The following is a 15,623-nucleotide window of genomic DNA, read 5'->3' on the forward strand; positions in this document are numbered from 1 at the left end:
TCTCTGTGGTTAGGTGCTAATGTTTTAATGACATTGGGTCTAGGTTACTCTCATCATGAAATGGAGAGTGTGCTCTTTTGAAAACCTCCACCTCCCTCCTCTTCCCTCCCTCCCCCAGCTTCTGACCAAACACACAGACTTCCCTTTGTTTAGGAAAGTTCCCGTCTGTAATGCTGACATCATCCACAGTGGCGTCCTATGGAGACAGCCTGACGAGGCCAGGCTCAAACCACACGTTTCTGGCAGTCTGATGGAGATGTTAGAGGAAACCTCAGACAAGGCCGCTCAATCTCCCTACACTCTTAGAAAAAAGGTAGAACCGTTTTATGTTCCATATAGAACCCACTGTGGAAAGGGTTTTTACTTGGAACCCAAACGGGTTCTACCTGAAACCAAAAAAGGTTCTCCTATGGGGACAGCCGAAGAACCCTTTTACGTTCTAAATATAACCTCTTTTTCTAAAAGTGTATCTTCCTGATTACATGGTACACTCTGTGGGCTGTGGACACTGGCTGACTGGTTCTTCTCGCTGGCCTATGAGTCAAACCTTGACCAAATTGTGCAGAGTTTGTTCTGGAAGCTGCTTCAGTTCCCTCCTTGTCGAGCACAGCTTTCTGTTCTTTTCCAATGCCACGGCTGCTGCTGCAAGTCACATGTGCCATTTCGCAGATGGCAGACAGAGTAATGATCTGTTTATGTTGCGAAAATCATTAAGTGATGTAAAATATAGTGAGTGAAAATATCTAGAACTGGCCAAAGATAATACTGTAAATGAGGATGTGTATTGTGTAACCATCCCTTGGAGCTGGAGGGGTGGAGAGAGAAATAGAGGGTTGCCCTCTTCCCCCTCTCTTTATTTTCCCCCCTCTCTGGTGCCATGAGCGACCAGAGTCTTGACATTCCTCTAGTGGGTGATAATACGATCGAGGGAGGGGAGACTGCACTGTCAGTGCCAAAACGATCTACCTCTAACACACTCCCTACAGCCTAAATAAACAGCATTGCTAGGCAGCAACCCCTTTCCGTACACAAATATACAGAGCGTTTGCAGGCTCTTAACTTTCAAAGGGATGACATGTTTTGCTTATTGCTTTCCCAACCTAAGCCTAGTTAGCGACCCTCTCCACATCCTCCAGTGATGGAGGTTTTAGGAAGGTCCATAGCTCCCTATAACATGTGGTGGTTGCAGAATCAAGGACCCCTGGAGCACTGCTGTGATGGAGAAGCACCTGAATGCTCACACAGACAAGCCGGTTCTCATTTCCGGGCCTTTACCAACAATAGGTAATGGAACACATATTTTCCGACAAGATAGAACTGCCAAAGGGGGCAGAGTTCTGTCTTACTATCCAGGTCTGTGCCCAAACAATTCAAGCTTCTACTTTTAAAAAGCCACCTTTCCAGAAACAAGTCTCTCACCATTGCCGCTTGCTATAGACCACCTTCTGCCCCCAGTTGTGCCCTGGACACCATATGTGAATTGATTGCCCCCCATCCATCTTCAGAGCTCATGCTGTTAGGTGACCTAAACTGAACCTACCAGGTACAACCCCAAATCTGTAAACACAAGCACCCCCATAGATATCATCCTAACCAACCTGCCCTACAAACACACCTCTGCTGTCTTTAACCAGGATCTCAGCAATCATTGCCTCATTGCTTGCGTCCGTAATGGGTCTGCGGTCAAACGACCACCCCTCATCACTGTCAAATGCTCCCTAAAACACTACAGAGAGCAGGCCTTTCTAATCGACCTGGCCTGGGTATCCTGGAAGGATATTGACCTTATTCCCTCAGTAGAGGATGCCTGGTTATTCTTTAAAAGTGCTTTCCTCACAATCTTAAATAGGCATGCCCCATTCAAATGTAGAACCAGTAACAGATACAGCCCGTGGTTCATTCCAGACCTGACTGCCCTTGACCGGCACAAAATCATCCTGTGGCGTACTGCATTAACATCGAATAACCCCCTCGATATGAAACTTTTCAGGGAAGTTAGGAACCAACATACACAGGCAGTTAGGAAAGCGAAGGCTAGCTTTTTCAAACAGAAATTTGCATATTGCAGCACAAACTCCAAAAAGTTCTGGGACACTGTAAAGTCCATGGAGAATGAGAGCACCTCCTCCCAGCTGCTCACTGCACTGAGCCTAGGAAACACTGTCACCACCGATAACGCGTTTTTGTCTATGGATGGACATGCTTTCCACCTGGCCACCCCTGCCCTGGTCAACAGCCCTGCACCCCCCACAGCAACTTGCCCAAGCCTCCCCCATTTCTCCTTCACCCCAATCCAAATAGCTGATGTTCTGAAAGAGCTGCAAATTCTGGATCCCTACAAATCAGCAGGGCTAGAGAATCTGGACCCTCTCTTTCTAAAATGATCAGCCAAAATTGTTGCAACCCCTATTACTACCCCGTTCAACCTCTTTTTTTTTTTTTTTTTTGTATCATCTGAGATCCCCAAAGATTGGAAAGCTGCCGCAGTCATCCCCCTCTTCAAAGGGGGAGACACTCTAGACCCAGACTTCCACAGACCTATATATATCCTACCCTGCCTTTCTAAGGTCTTCGAAAGCCAAGTTAACAAACAGATCACTGACCATTTTGAATCCCACCGTACCTTCTCCGCTATGCAATCTGTTTTCTGAGCTGGTCGGCCACTCTCAAGGTCCAAAACGATATCATAACCTCCATTGATCATCGATAAGAGACAGCACTGTGCAGCTGTATTCATAGACCTGGCTAAGGCTTTTTCGGCTCTGTCAATCACCACATTCTTCAGCATTCTTCAGCAGACTCAACAGCCTTGGTTACTCAAATGACTGCCTCGCCTGGTTCACCAACTACTTATCAGACAGAGTTCAGTGTGTCAAATCGAAGGGCCTGTTGTCTTGACCTCTGGCTGTCTCTATGGGGGTGCCACAGGGTTAAATTCTCGGGTCGACTCTTTTCTCTGTATACATCAATGATGTCACTCTTGCTGCTGGTGATTCTCTGTCCAACTCTACGCAGACGATACCATTCTGTACACCTCTGGCCCTTCTTTGGACACTGTGTTAACCAATCTCCAGGCGATCTTCAATGCCATACGACGCTCCTTCCATGACCTCCAACTGCTCTTAAATACAAGTAAAACTAAATGCATGCTCTTCAACCAATAGCTACCACCTGCCCGTCCGTCCAGCATCACTACTCTGGATAGTTCTGACTTAGAATATGTGGACATCTATAAATACCTAAGTGTCTGGTTAGACTGTAAACTCTCCTTCCAGACACATTACATATCTCCAATCCATAGTTAAATCTAGATTAGGCTTCCTATTTGGCAAAAAACCATCCTTCACTCATGCTGCCAAACATACCCTCGTAAAACTGACTATACTACCGATCCTTGACTTCGGCGATGTCATTTACCCCCAGAGCCATTTCCTCCTTTGGCCACCTTTCCTTCCAGTTCTCTGCAGCCAATGACTGGAACGAATTGCAAAAATCACTGAAGCTGGAGACTCATATCTCCGTCACTAACTTTAAGCATCAGCTGACAGAGCAGCTCACAGGTCACTGCACCTGTACATAGCCCATCTGCAAATAGCCCATCCAACTACCTCATCCCAATACTGTTTTTTTTTTGTTCTCCTTTGTACCCAGTATCTCTACTTGCACATTAATCTTCTGCACATCTATCACTCCAGTGTTTAATTGCAACATTTGACTTATTTCGCCACTATGGATTTTTTATTGCCTAAAACCTCCCTTTATCTAAGCTCATTTGCACACACTGTGTATATATACTTTTTTCACCTATTGTGTTATTGAGTATGTTTGTTTATTCCATGTGTAACTCTGTGTGTTGTTTGTGTCGCAGTGCTTTGCTTTATCTTGGCCAGGTCGCAGTTGTTAATGAGAACCTGTTCTCAACTAGCCTACCTTGTATAAAGGTGAAATAAAAAAATGAAATAAATATGGATACCCCCGCTGTTTTCAAATCAGGTAGAGGGCTTGGGCTATGACGTATAAACAAACACATTTTAATGTCAAAGATCAACCTTCTTGATATCTGGGTGCATGAGCTTGGCTAAATGGCTCGATTCTGGATAAGGACATTGACATTGGACACTGACACGCCCAATTTTTCAGTTTTTGATTTGTTAAAAAAGTTTGAAATATCCAATAAATGTCGTTCCACTTCATGATTGTGTCCCACTTGTTGTTGATTCTTCACAAAAAAATACAGTTTTATATATTTATGTTTGAAGCCTGAAATGTGGCTAAAGGTCGCAAAGTTCAAGGGGGCCGAATACTTTCGCAAGGCACTGTATGTGTATATGTGAAATGAACCCAGCAAAAAAAGAAACATCCTCTCACTCTCAATTGTGTTTATTTTCAGCAAACTTGTGTAATATTTGTATGAACATAAGATTCATCAACTGCGACATAAACTGAAAAAGTTCCACAGACCTGTGACTAACAGAAATGGGATAATGTGTCCATGAACAAAGGGGGGAGCAAAATCAAAAGTAACAGTCAGTATCAGGTGTGGCCACCAGCTGCATTAAGTACTGCAGTGCATCTCCTCCTCCTGGACTGCACCAGATTTGCCCGTTCTTGCTGTGAGATGTTAACCCACTCTTCCACCAAGGCACCTGCAAGTTCCCAGACATTTCTGTGGGGAATGGCCCTAGCCGTCACCCTCCGATCAAGCAGGTCCCAGACGTGCTCAATGGGATTGAGATCCGGGCTCTTTGCTGGCCATGGCAGAACACTGACATTCCTGTCTTGCAGGAAATCACGCACATAATGAGCAGTATGGCTGGTGGCATTGTCATGCTGGAAGGTCATGTCAGGATGAGCCTGCAGGAAAGGTACCACTTGAGGGAGAAGGATGTGCTCCCTGTAACGCACATCGTTGATATTGCCTGAAATGACGGACCCTCCACCTCCAAATTGATCCCGCTCCAGAGTACAGGCCTCGGTGTAATGCTCATTCCTTTGACAATAAACTCATCTGACATTTCACCCCTGGTGAGACAAAACCGTGACTCGCCAGAGAAGAGCACGTTTTGCCAGTCCTGTCTGGTCCAGCGACAGTGGGTTTGTGCTCATAGGCGACTTTGGCCGTTGATGTCTGGTGAGGACCTGCCCTATCACAGACCTACAAGCCCTCAGTCCTGCCTCTCAGCCTATTCCGGACAGTCTGAGCACTGATGGAAGGATTGTGCATTCCTGGTGTAACTCGGGCAGTTGTTCTTGCCATCCTGTACCTGTCCCGCAGGTGTGATGTTTGGATGTACCGATCCTGTTCAGGTGTTGTTACACGTGGTCTGCTCTGCGAGGACGATCGGCTGTCCATCTTGTCTCTCTGTAACGCGGTCTTAAGCGTCTCACAGTACGGACATTGCAATATATTGCCCTGGCCACATCTGCAGTCCTTATGCCTCCTTGCAGCATTCCTAAGGCACGTTCACATAGATGAGCAGGGACCCAGGGTATCTTTTGATGTTTTTCAGAGTCAGTAGAAAGGCCTTTTTAGTATCCTAGTTTTCATAACTGGTACCTTAATTGCCTACAGTCTGTAAGCTGTTAGTGTTTTAACGACCGTTCCAAAGGTGCATGTTCATTAATAGTTTATAGCTCATTGAACACACATGGGAAACCAGGGTTTAAACCCTCTTACAATGAACATCTGAAGTTATTTGGATTTTTACTAATTATATTTGAAGGACAGGGTCCTGGAAAAGGGACGTTTCTTTTTTTCTGAGGTTATATAGACACCATGGGGGGGTTGTATATGTGAAAGCAACTCTTGTGGCATCACGTTCTCTAAATATCACCCTCCCAATTTTTTAGTTGTGCTTTTGGTTACGAAGTGCTTACATAAAGTAGTCATACCCGTTGACTTTGTATTTCAGCCTGAATTCAAAATGTATCCGTTTCAGCTGTCTTTGTGCTTGTCTCCACCCACCTCCAGGTGTTGCCCATCTTCCTCATTATCCCCAGTGTATTTATACCTGTGTTCTCTGTCTGTTGCCAGTTCATTTTGTTCATCAAGGCTACTAGTATTTTTCCCCTTGCTCCCGTCTTTGTTCCTGTTTTCAAGGTTTTGACAATTCTCCCTACCCTGAGTGTGCCTCCCGTTTCTGTACTTGTCACACCACCCTGGATTATTGACTTCTGCCTTCCCTGACCCCGAGGCTGCCTGCCGTTCTGTACCTTTTGGACTCCCTTTTGGACTTTTGTCTGCCCACTGTTCTAGTAATAAACTTTTGTTACTTTGACACTGTCTGCATCTGGGTCTTCCCTAATATTTGAAAAATCCTTGAAAAAATCCAGAAATCCTTGCATATTTTTTGTAAATGACGTACATAACTATCTAATTTACGTAAGTATTCACAACCCTAGGAAACACCTTTGGCAGCAATTAGAGCTGTGTGAATTTCTGGTTAAGTCTCTAAGAGCTTTGCACAATATTTGCACATGATTCTTTTCACAATTCTTCAAGCTCTGTGAAGTTGGTTATTGATCATTGCTAGACATCCATTTTCAAGGCTTGCCATAGCTTTTCAAGATGATTTGTCAGAACTGTAACTCAGGAACATTCAATGTCGTCTTGGTAAGCAACTCCTCTCTCTATATATATATATATACCTTGTGTTTTAGGTTATTGTCCTGATGAAAGGTGAATTTGTCTCCCAGTCTGTGTTGGAAAGCAGGCTGAACCAGTTTTTCCTCTAGGATTTTGCCTGTTCTTAGCTCTATTCTGTTTTTTTTTATCCTAAAAAACTGTAGTTCTTGCCAATGGTAAGCATACCCATAACATGATGCAGCCAACACCATCCTTGAAAATACAAAAAGTGCTACTCAGTAATGTGTTGTGTAGGATTTGTTCCAAACATATTGCTTTGTATTCAGGACATAAAGTTAATTTCTTTACCCCATTTGTTGCAATATTACTGTAGTGCCTTATTACAAACAGCATATATGTTTTGGAATATTTTTATTCTGTACAGGCTTCCTTTTCACTCTGTAATTTTGGTTAGTATTGTGGAGTAACTATGATGTTGATCCTTTCTCAATTTTCTCCTATCACAGCCATTAAACTCTGTAACTGTTTAAGTCACCATTGGCCTCATGGTAAAATCTTTGAGCAGTTTCCTTCCTCTCCGGCAACTGTGTTAGGAAGGACGCATATATGGCTGTGTAATGGCGTCAGAGAGGATGGCTGCCGTTTTTATTGGCTCTTAACCAACTGTGCTATTTATTTATTTTTTTCCGCATTGTTTAACTTATTTTGTACATAATGTTGCTGCTACCATCTCTTATGACTGAAAAGTTACTCACCTTGAATTGTACAAAGTATTTTATTTAATGAGAGGGATTTACTCCAGACATCCCAACAGGCCCTCATCCCCATCTTTCGCAGGAGAAAGATGGTGATTTCGCAGCAGGAGATCTGGGTGCATTGTGAGGATCAGGCGACGAGAGGTTAATCTGCCTTTGTCATCCGTATTATTGGCCAATGTACAATCGATGGATAATAATTTGGACGAACTAAAAGCACATATATCCTACCAACGGGACATTAAAAACTGTAATATCTTATGTTTCACCTAGTCTTGGTTGAACGATGACATTTAATAACATACAGCTGGCGGGTTACACACTGTATCGGCAGAACAGCAGCCAAGACAAGGGGTAGTGGTCAATGAATATCGATAAACAACAGCTGGTGCACGATATCCAAGGAATTCTTGAGGTTTTGCTCGTCTGAGGTAGTGTGGTCTACTGCTTGTGAGATACTGTCTCTACCTCGAGAGTTTTCATCTGTATTTTTCGTAGCTGCCTACATACCACCACAGACCAATGCTGGCACTAAGGCTGCACTTAATGAGCTGTATACTGCCATAAGTAAACAGGAAAACACTCATCCACAGGTGGCGCTGCTAGTGGACGGGGACTTTAATGCAGGGAAACATCTGTTTCACCTAATTTTATTGGCTCTTAACCAACTGTGCTATTTATTTATTTTTTTCCGCATTGTTTAACTTATTTTGTACATAATGTTGCTGCTACCATCTCTTATGACTGAAAAGTTACTCACCTTGAATTGTACAAAGTATTGCTAGTGGACGGGGACTTTAATGCAGGGAAACATCTGTTTCACCTAATTTCAATCGGAATGTTAAATGTGCAACCAGAGGGGGTAAAAAAACTCTAGACCACCTTTACTCCACACAGAGAGACGCGTACAAAGCTCTCCATTTAGCAAATCTGACCATAATTCTATCCTCCTGATTTCTGCTTACAGGCAAAAATGAAACAGGAAGCACCAGTGACTCGGTCAATAAAAAGTGGTCAGATGAAGCAGATGCTAAGCTACAGGACTGTTTTGCTAGCACAGACTGGAATATGTTTCGGGAATCTTCTGATGGCATTGAGGAGTACACCACATAAGTCAGTGGCTTCATCAATAAGTGCATCGATGATGTCGTCCCCACAGTGACTGTACGCACATACCCCAACCAGAAGCAATGAGTTACAGGCAACATCCGCACTGAGCTAAAGGGTAGAGCTGCCACTTTCAATAAGCGGGACTCCAACCCAGAAGTCCATACAGGACTAAGATCGAAAATGTACTACACCAGCTCCGACCCTCGTGGGGTGTGGCAGGGCTTGCAAACAATTAGACTACAAAGGGAAGCCCAGCCACGAGCTGCCCAGTGACACAAGCCTACCAGATGAGCTAAATTACTTCTATGCTCGCTTTGAGGCAAGTAACAATGAAACATGCATGAGAGTATCAGCTGTTCCGGACAACTGTGTGATCACGCTCTCCGCAGCAGATGTGAGTAAGACCTTTAAACAGGTCAACATTCACAAGGCCGCAGGGTCAGACAGATTTCTAGGACGTGTACTCCAAGCATGAGCTGACCATCTGGCAAGTGTCTTCTGTCCTTTTCAACCACTCCCTGTCTGAGTCTGTAATACCAACATGTTTCAATCAGACCACCATAGTCCCTGTGCCCAAGAACACTAAGGTAACCTGCCTGAATGATGACTGACCTATAGCACTCATGTCTGTAGCAATGAAGTGCTTTGAAAGGCTGGTCATGGCTCACATCAGCAGCATCATCCCGGATACCATAGACCCATTCCAATTTGCGTACCGCCCAAACTGATCCACAGATGATGCCATCTCTATTGCGCTCCACACTGCCCTTTCACACCTGGACAAAGGGGACATCTATGTGAGAATGCTATTCACTGACAACAGCTCAGCATTCAACACCATAGTGCCCTCAAAGCTCATCACTAAGCTAAGGACCCTGGACTAAACACCTCCCTCTGCAGCTGGACCCTGGACTTCTTGATGGGCAGCCCCTAGGGGGCAAGGGTAGGTAACAACACTGATCCTCAACACGGGGGCCCCTCGGGTGCGTGCTCAGTCCCCTCCTGTACTCCCTGTTCACTCATGACTGCATAGCCATGCAGGACTCCAACACCATCATTAAGTTTGCCGATGACACAACAGTGGTAGGCCTGATCACCGACAATGACAAGACAGCCTATAGGGAGGAGCGGACAACAACCTCTCCCTCAACGTGATCAAGACAAAGGAGATGATTGTGCACAACAGGAAAAGGAGGACTGAGCACGCCCCCATTATCATTGACGGGGCTGGCGTCCACATCACCAACAAACTAACATGGTCCAAGCCGATCAAGACAGGTTTTGTCGTGCCCTCTTCAAGACTATTTGGCTTGGGTCCTCAGATCCTCAATAGGTTCTACAGCTGCTCCATCGAGCGCATCCTGATGGGTTGCATCACATCCTGGTATGGCAACTGCTCGGCCGTCCGACCGCAAGGCAGTACTGAGGGTAATGCGTACGGCCCATTACATCACCGGGGCCAAGCTTCCTGCCTTCCAGGACCTCTATACCAGACTGTGTCAGAGGAAGGCCCTAAAAATGGTCAAGGACTCCAGCCACCTTAGTCATAGACTGTTCTCTCTGCTACCGCAAGGCAAGCGGTACCGGAGTGCCAGTCTAGGTCCAAGAGGCTTCTAAACAGCTTCTACCACCAAGCCATAAGACTCCTGAACATCTAATAACATGGCTACCTCAGACTATTTGCATTGCCCCCCCCTTTTACGCTGCTGCTACTCTGTTTATTATCTATGCATAGTCACTTTTACTCTACCTACATGTACATATCACCTCAATTACCTCGACTAACCAGTGCCCCACACTTTGACTCTGTACTTGTACAGAGTATATAGCCTCACTATTGTTATTTTACTGCTGCTCTTTAATTATTTGTTACTTTTATTTTGTACTTAAATTTTTTTTTATAACTGCATTGTTGGTTAAGGGCTTGTAAGTAAGCATTTCACTGTGAGGTCTACTACACTTGTTGTATTTGTGACGAAATAAAATGTGTGATTTTGATTAGTATCTTTGTAGTGACTGGCTGTATTGATAGCATTCAAAGTGTAATTAACTTCACCATGCTCAAGGATGATTTTGGGGGGCTTATTGACTCATGGCATGTCAGCTTTTTTAAATTATTTGGTAAAATTTCTTAACATAATTCCACTTAGACATTAAGGTGGTATTGTGTGTTGGCCAGTGACACAACATGTCAATTTAATACATTTTACATTCAGTTTTTCCCCTCTTAAATTGCTTGTAAATATTGTGTGCTTTTATTGCGGTGTAATTGTAATATTGTGAATTTGTATGATTCTGTGCAGGGCTCCTTTGAAAAAGAGGCCTTGGTCTCCATGGGATTCCCTGTTTTAAATACATTTAAATAAAATTAAATAAATAATGAAATGAATGAATAATTAAATAAACAAAAGTAGCCATCTATTTCCTATATACTGTAGTGCACTACTTTATTTTATTTAACCTTTATTTACCTAGGCAAGTCAGTTAAGAACTCATTCTTATTTACAATGACTGCCTACCCTGGCCAAACCCGGACAACACTGGGCCAATTGTGCACCGCCCTATGGGACTCCCGATCACGGCCGGTTGTGATACAGCTCGAGATCGAAACAGGGCCAATAGTGACGCCTCTAGCACTGAGATGCAGTTCCTTAGACCACTGTGTCACTTGGGAGCCTAAAAGGGCTCTGGTCAAAAGAAGTGCACTATGTAGGGAATAGGATTCCATTTGGGACGTAAGCGTAACCTTTAGTACACTGTAACACAGGCTTAGTCCTGTCAGTGAAATACCAGGGTTGTTTGTCTCAGCTGGTTAACTGGCTCTTGGGCAGACAGTGGGACCCTGGTGATGGAGATACTTACTGTAAGATCATGCTGTGCCTCAGCTCATCAATACATACAGGAACTGATATTAATGGAGGAAATATGTGAATGGGTTGTTGGCCTTGGATAAAGATTCCTCAGAAAAATGTCAACTGTATTTGAAAGGTATTTCTGTTTTTTTTAACCCGTTGTCAACAGTTGTGTGTGTGGGGATACTTCGTTTTTGACTAGACATAAGTACTGGAGGAACAAATTCCTATCAACCATTGTTGATTGGCAATACATTTTTTAAATGTAATTATATGTCTTCCTTCCAGCTCCACGGCTACATGGAGACCGAGCCCCTGATCTTGCAGCTATTCATTGGCACGGCAGACGATCGTCTCTTGCGGCCCCATGCCTTCTACCAGGTCCACCGCATCACTGGCAAGACTGTCTCCACCCCCAGCCATGAGACCCTGCAGTCTAACACCAAGGTGCTGGAGATTCCACTACTGCCCGAGAACAACATGCGCGCCATGTGAGTACTATGTGTGTGTGTGTATTTCTTTAGCCTTTGTCTGTTTTTTTGTTGTGCAGTCAGTTAGACATTTAAGCTCCTCCTCAAGCAACTCAAATGATGAGTGAACATCTGTACAGTTTTGTCCATGACGGCTGATCAGTACCAGCTGGATAGTGTGTGTGTGTGTGTGTGCGTGCGTGCGTGTAAGGCACCAATGCTGACATCTTAATTTGACTCAATTAGAGATCCATTCAACATGTGACAGCCCTCTTCCAATGTTTTTGTTACCAATGAGCGATGTTGATCAATGTTGATCCCTTGGCACAACTGACTGAGACTTTATCTGTATCCCAAATGGCATGCTAGTCCCTATATAGTGCACTACTTTTGACCAGAGCCTGGAGGGAGGGCTAACCAGCTGGGAATCCTTAGCATCAACCTGATTGCCTCACCAGCGGCGCATCCCCCAGTGTCTGACAAAGACATTTCGGGAGTGTTCAGTTAGTGAAACAATTGACATGAACTCCTTTATAAGCAATGCAGTGTCGAGGAGCACAGCCATGGAAAAACGTTGGTTGGAAAAGCTAATGCCATAAAAGTCTGACATGTTAGAAGTGAGTGCACAGCATAGATGGGAGGGGTGAGAAATTAGATGTTTATAAAGTGTCTGATGAAGACTCTGTAAAAAGCATAGTTCCAGCCAATAGGTTGGCTGGTAGAGCCGTAGAGGGATCAAGGTTAGACCAGTATCCCATGGGTGTTCTCTTTTGGTCCATTAAAAGCTATTTATGAAACTATTAACATTCACAGCATTTGAGCTGCTGGATGGTTGGGATTAGACCTGTAAGCAGTAGTTGCTGAGTACACAGGAAACCTTTCATTGGGGATACGTGTGATAATCTTCTGCTGAAATACTGTTGTCTGATGACTATAGTCATTCTATACTGAAATCCCTTTGTGGTGCTAGAGAGAACTTAATAAGCTGAGTGTCTATGTATGTGGTAACTGTCACAGGGATAATGATTTGAGATCTCAATAATGATGGTGTCTATCGAATGTGTTTGTCTATGAGCCTCTCTAAGGTTTAACTAAGTTTCTTCTGTTTAATGTAGAATTGACTGCTCCGGCATCCTGAAACTTCGCAACTCGGACATCGAGCTGCGGAAGGGCGAGACAGACATCGGGCGTAAAAACACACGTGTGAGGATGGTGTTCCGGGTTCACATCAACCAGTCCACAGGAAGAACATTGTCCCTGCAGACTGCATCCAACCCCATGGAGTGCTGTGAGTACACCTTCACTATCAGGCCTGGGGGTGGGGGTGGTTTAACATGGCAGATCATTTTGACTTTGGTAGATAAGCACACATTGCACCAAAGCGCTAGATAGAAATCTGAGCAGATCTGCTAATCTAATGGGTTTCTGGCTGGAATCACAATCGCAATGTGGTTAAACCATGATCTCAGCTCTTAAGAATAGACCATTGTTGGTCGCTGATACACTGCCACAAAACTGTTATTGACCAAGCCTCTTTTTTTTCATTGTCAAGGATAATTGTCAGAAACGTTCTTTGCCAGATCTATTTTTCATTTGTAAACATCTGAGTTTTATTAAAGAATATCACACACTTTATGGCGGTTGAAGTTAACCAGGAGGTGATAGCCAAGTATGATATTTTGTAAAAACAATCATTTGAGAAAATTATACAATAACAAATACTGAATGGATCCATTCCCTCACCGTTAGGTCAGAGGAATAATATGTCTCTAGAGCTAAAGGCTCTTGGCATTGTTAGTAGTGAGGATTCTTTAAGAGTTGTCAAGCTCGTGAATATGACTTCGTCTGGATGGTCGGGGCTGAAGGGAGAGTGGGTTTGTAATGATTCTGTAATGAAGACAGTGCTGTCCCCCTCCTGCAGCCCAGAGATCAGCCCAGGAGTTGCCCCTAGTGGATAAGCAGACTCTGCAGACGTGCCCTGCTGCTGGGGGAGAGAAGATGCTCCTCAGCGGACACAACTTTCAGCACGACTCCAAAGTGGTGTTTATGGAGAAAGCCCAAGGTAGGAGCTGAAGCCAGAGCTGGAGCTGGATGCAGATGTGTGTGGCTTAGTGTGCATATTTATGTGCGTGTGTGTGTTTGGTTTTACTATCCTTGTGGGGCCGAGAAGTCCTCACAAGGATAGTAAAACAAGGAAAAAGGCTATTTTAGGCTTAGGGATTAGATTTAGGGTTACAATTCCGGTTAGAGCTAGATTCAGGTTAAGGGTTAGGGAAAATAGGATTTTGAATCAATTATTTTGATCCCCACAAGGATAGGAAAACGAGTGTGTGTGTGTGTTTGTACTCTAACTTTCTCTCCCTCTTTGCCCCCCTGGGTTTGAGAAACCCCAGGGCTACTCCCTCCCTCCCTCCACTTCCCCAGCCATCAAAATATCCCCCATCCTGCCAGAGTGCCACATGTGGTGCACATTAATGCGCTGTATTTTTAACCCAGCAGATTTACATTTGCAGAAGTTTCCATGGCCTGTTCAGAATAGGAATGGATCACAAATGCACTATGTGCCATGTAGGCTGCTGTGCTGTCCCTCACAGTTCAGTATTTGTTTCCTCTCTTCTCTCTAAGCCCTCTCAGTTGGGAAGGAGGGAGGAACTGCTTCCAGATGTTGATGCTTAGGGTTTACTAACAGCAATTTCCTTGATTAGCTTTAGAAAAGCAACATATGAGGTATGGTTTGGGCCAAGGTTGTGCAATGTAAACACATCTGATCATATGGTTCATGAGTCACTCAGAGCAGAGGGGAACCTGTTGCCATTGTGTGAGGAGAGGAATTCTACGTGTGTTGGGTGGGGGCTCAAGCACCATTATTATAGTAGTGTGAAAGCTTTGCTATATCTCTTTCTACATCTCTTGATTTCTCCTAATCTCTATTGCTATTAATTTATGTACGTGAAATTCTAATTATTTTCAATATTTACCTTGCCCAGAAGTCTAGATAACTCTCTTTTTGGTTTATAGTTTTGTGTGGCGCAGCGGTCTAAGACACTGCGTCTCAGTCCAAGACGTGTCACTGCAGTCCCTGGTTCGAATCCAGGCTGCATCACATCTGTCCATGTTTGGGAGTCCCATAGGGCGGTACACAACTTGGCCCATTGTTGTCCTGGTTTGTTCGGGGTAGGCTGTCATTATAAATAAGAATTTGTTCTTAACTGACTTGCCTAGTTAAATAAAGGTTAAATGTAAAAAAAAAATATATTTTTTAAATTTGTGTCAGTTTGAAGAAGATCAGTAGCCCCCTCAGATCTGTTGAAGCTAAGAAGACTGTCTTTAGGTCCTAGCACAGCTTCTGGGGTGGTGTTGATGCTCCCATGGAAACACCCTTCAGCCAGCCTTAAGAAATGATGGAGCAATTTCTGCCTAGTGCATCTTTAATTGTAATGTTTTTATTATTATTGTTTTCCTCCATGCCAAGGCCGAGGTCTAAAAACGGTTTAACAATCCTTCTCATAAATCCTGAATAGGGGATTCTGTTGCCACAGAGGGTTTACCCATTTTACCAATGGATAATTTTCCAAAAAACAACTCCCAGATTTTTGAGGCTCCTACTCTTGAGAATAACTAGACTATATTGTGTAGGTCATGTGTGCAAGTGTGTGTATAACTTTGTGTATGTCAGTACGTGTGTGTGTGTGTGTGTGTGTGTGTGTGTGTGTGTGTGTGTGTGTACACAGGGGTAAGAGAGTGTTGTACTCAGTGACTCATAGCCTCCAACACTCTACTCAGAAAACTGGATGTAGTCTATCACAGTGCCATCCGTTTTGTCACCAAAGCCCCATATACTACCCACCAC

General features: G+C 44.1%; 1 pseudogene; it reads left to right on the forward strand.

Moving 5' to 3' along the window:
* LOC115131822 (nuclear factor of activated T-cells, cytoplasmic 1-like) overlaps window positions 1-15,623 on the forward strand; it is a 60,261-nt pseudogene that overhangs the window by 5,045 nt on the left and 39,593 nt on the right.

The sequence above is a fragment of the Oncorhynchus nerka genome, linkage group LG7, assembly GCF_034236695.1.
Source record: "Oncorhynchus nerka isolate Pitt River linkage group LG7, Oner_Uvic_2.0, whole genome shotgun sequence".
NCBI lineage: Eukaryota > Metazoa > Chordata > Actinopteri > Salmoniformes > Salmonidae > Oncorhynchus > Oncorhynchus nerka.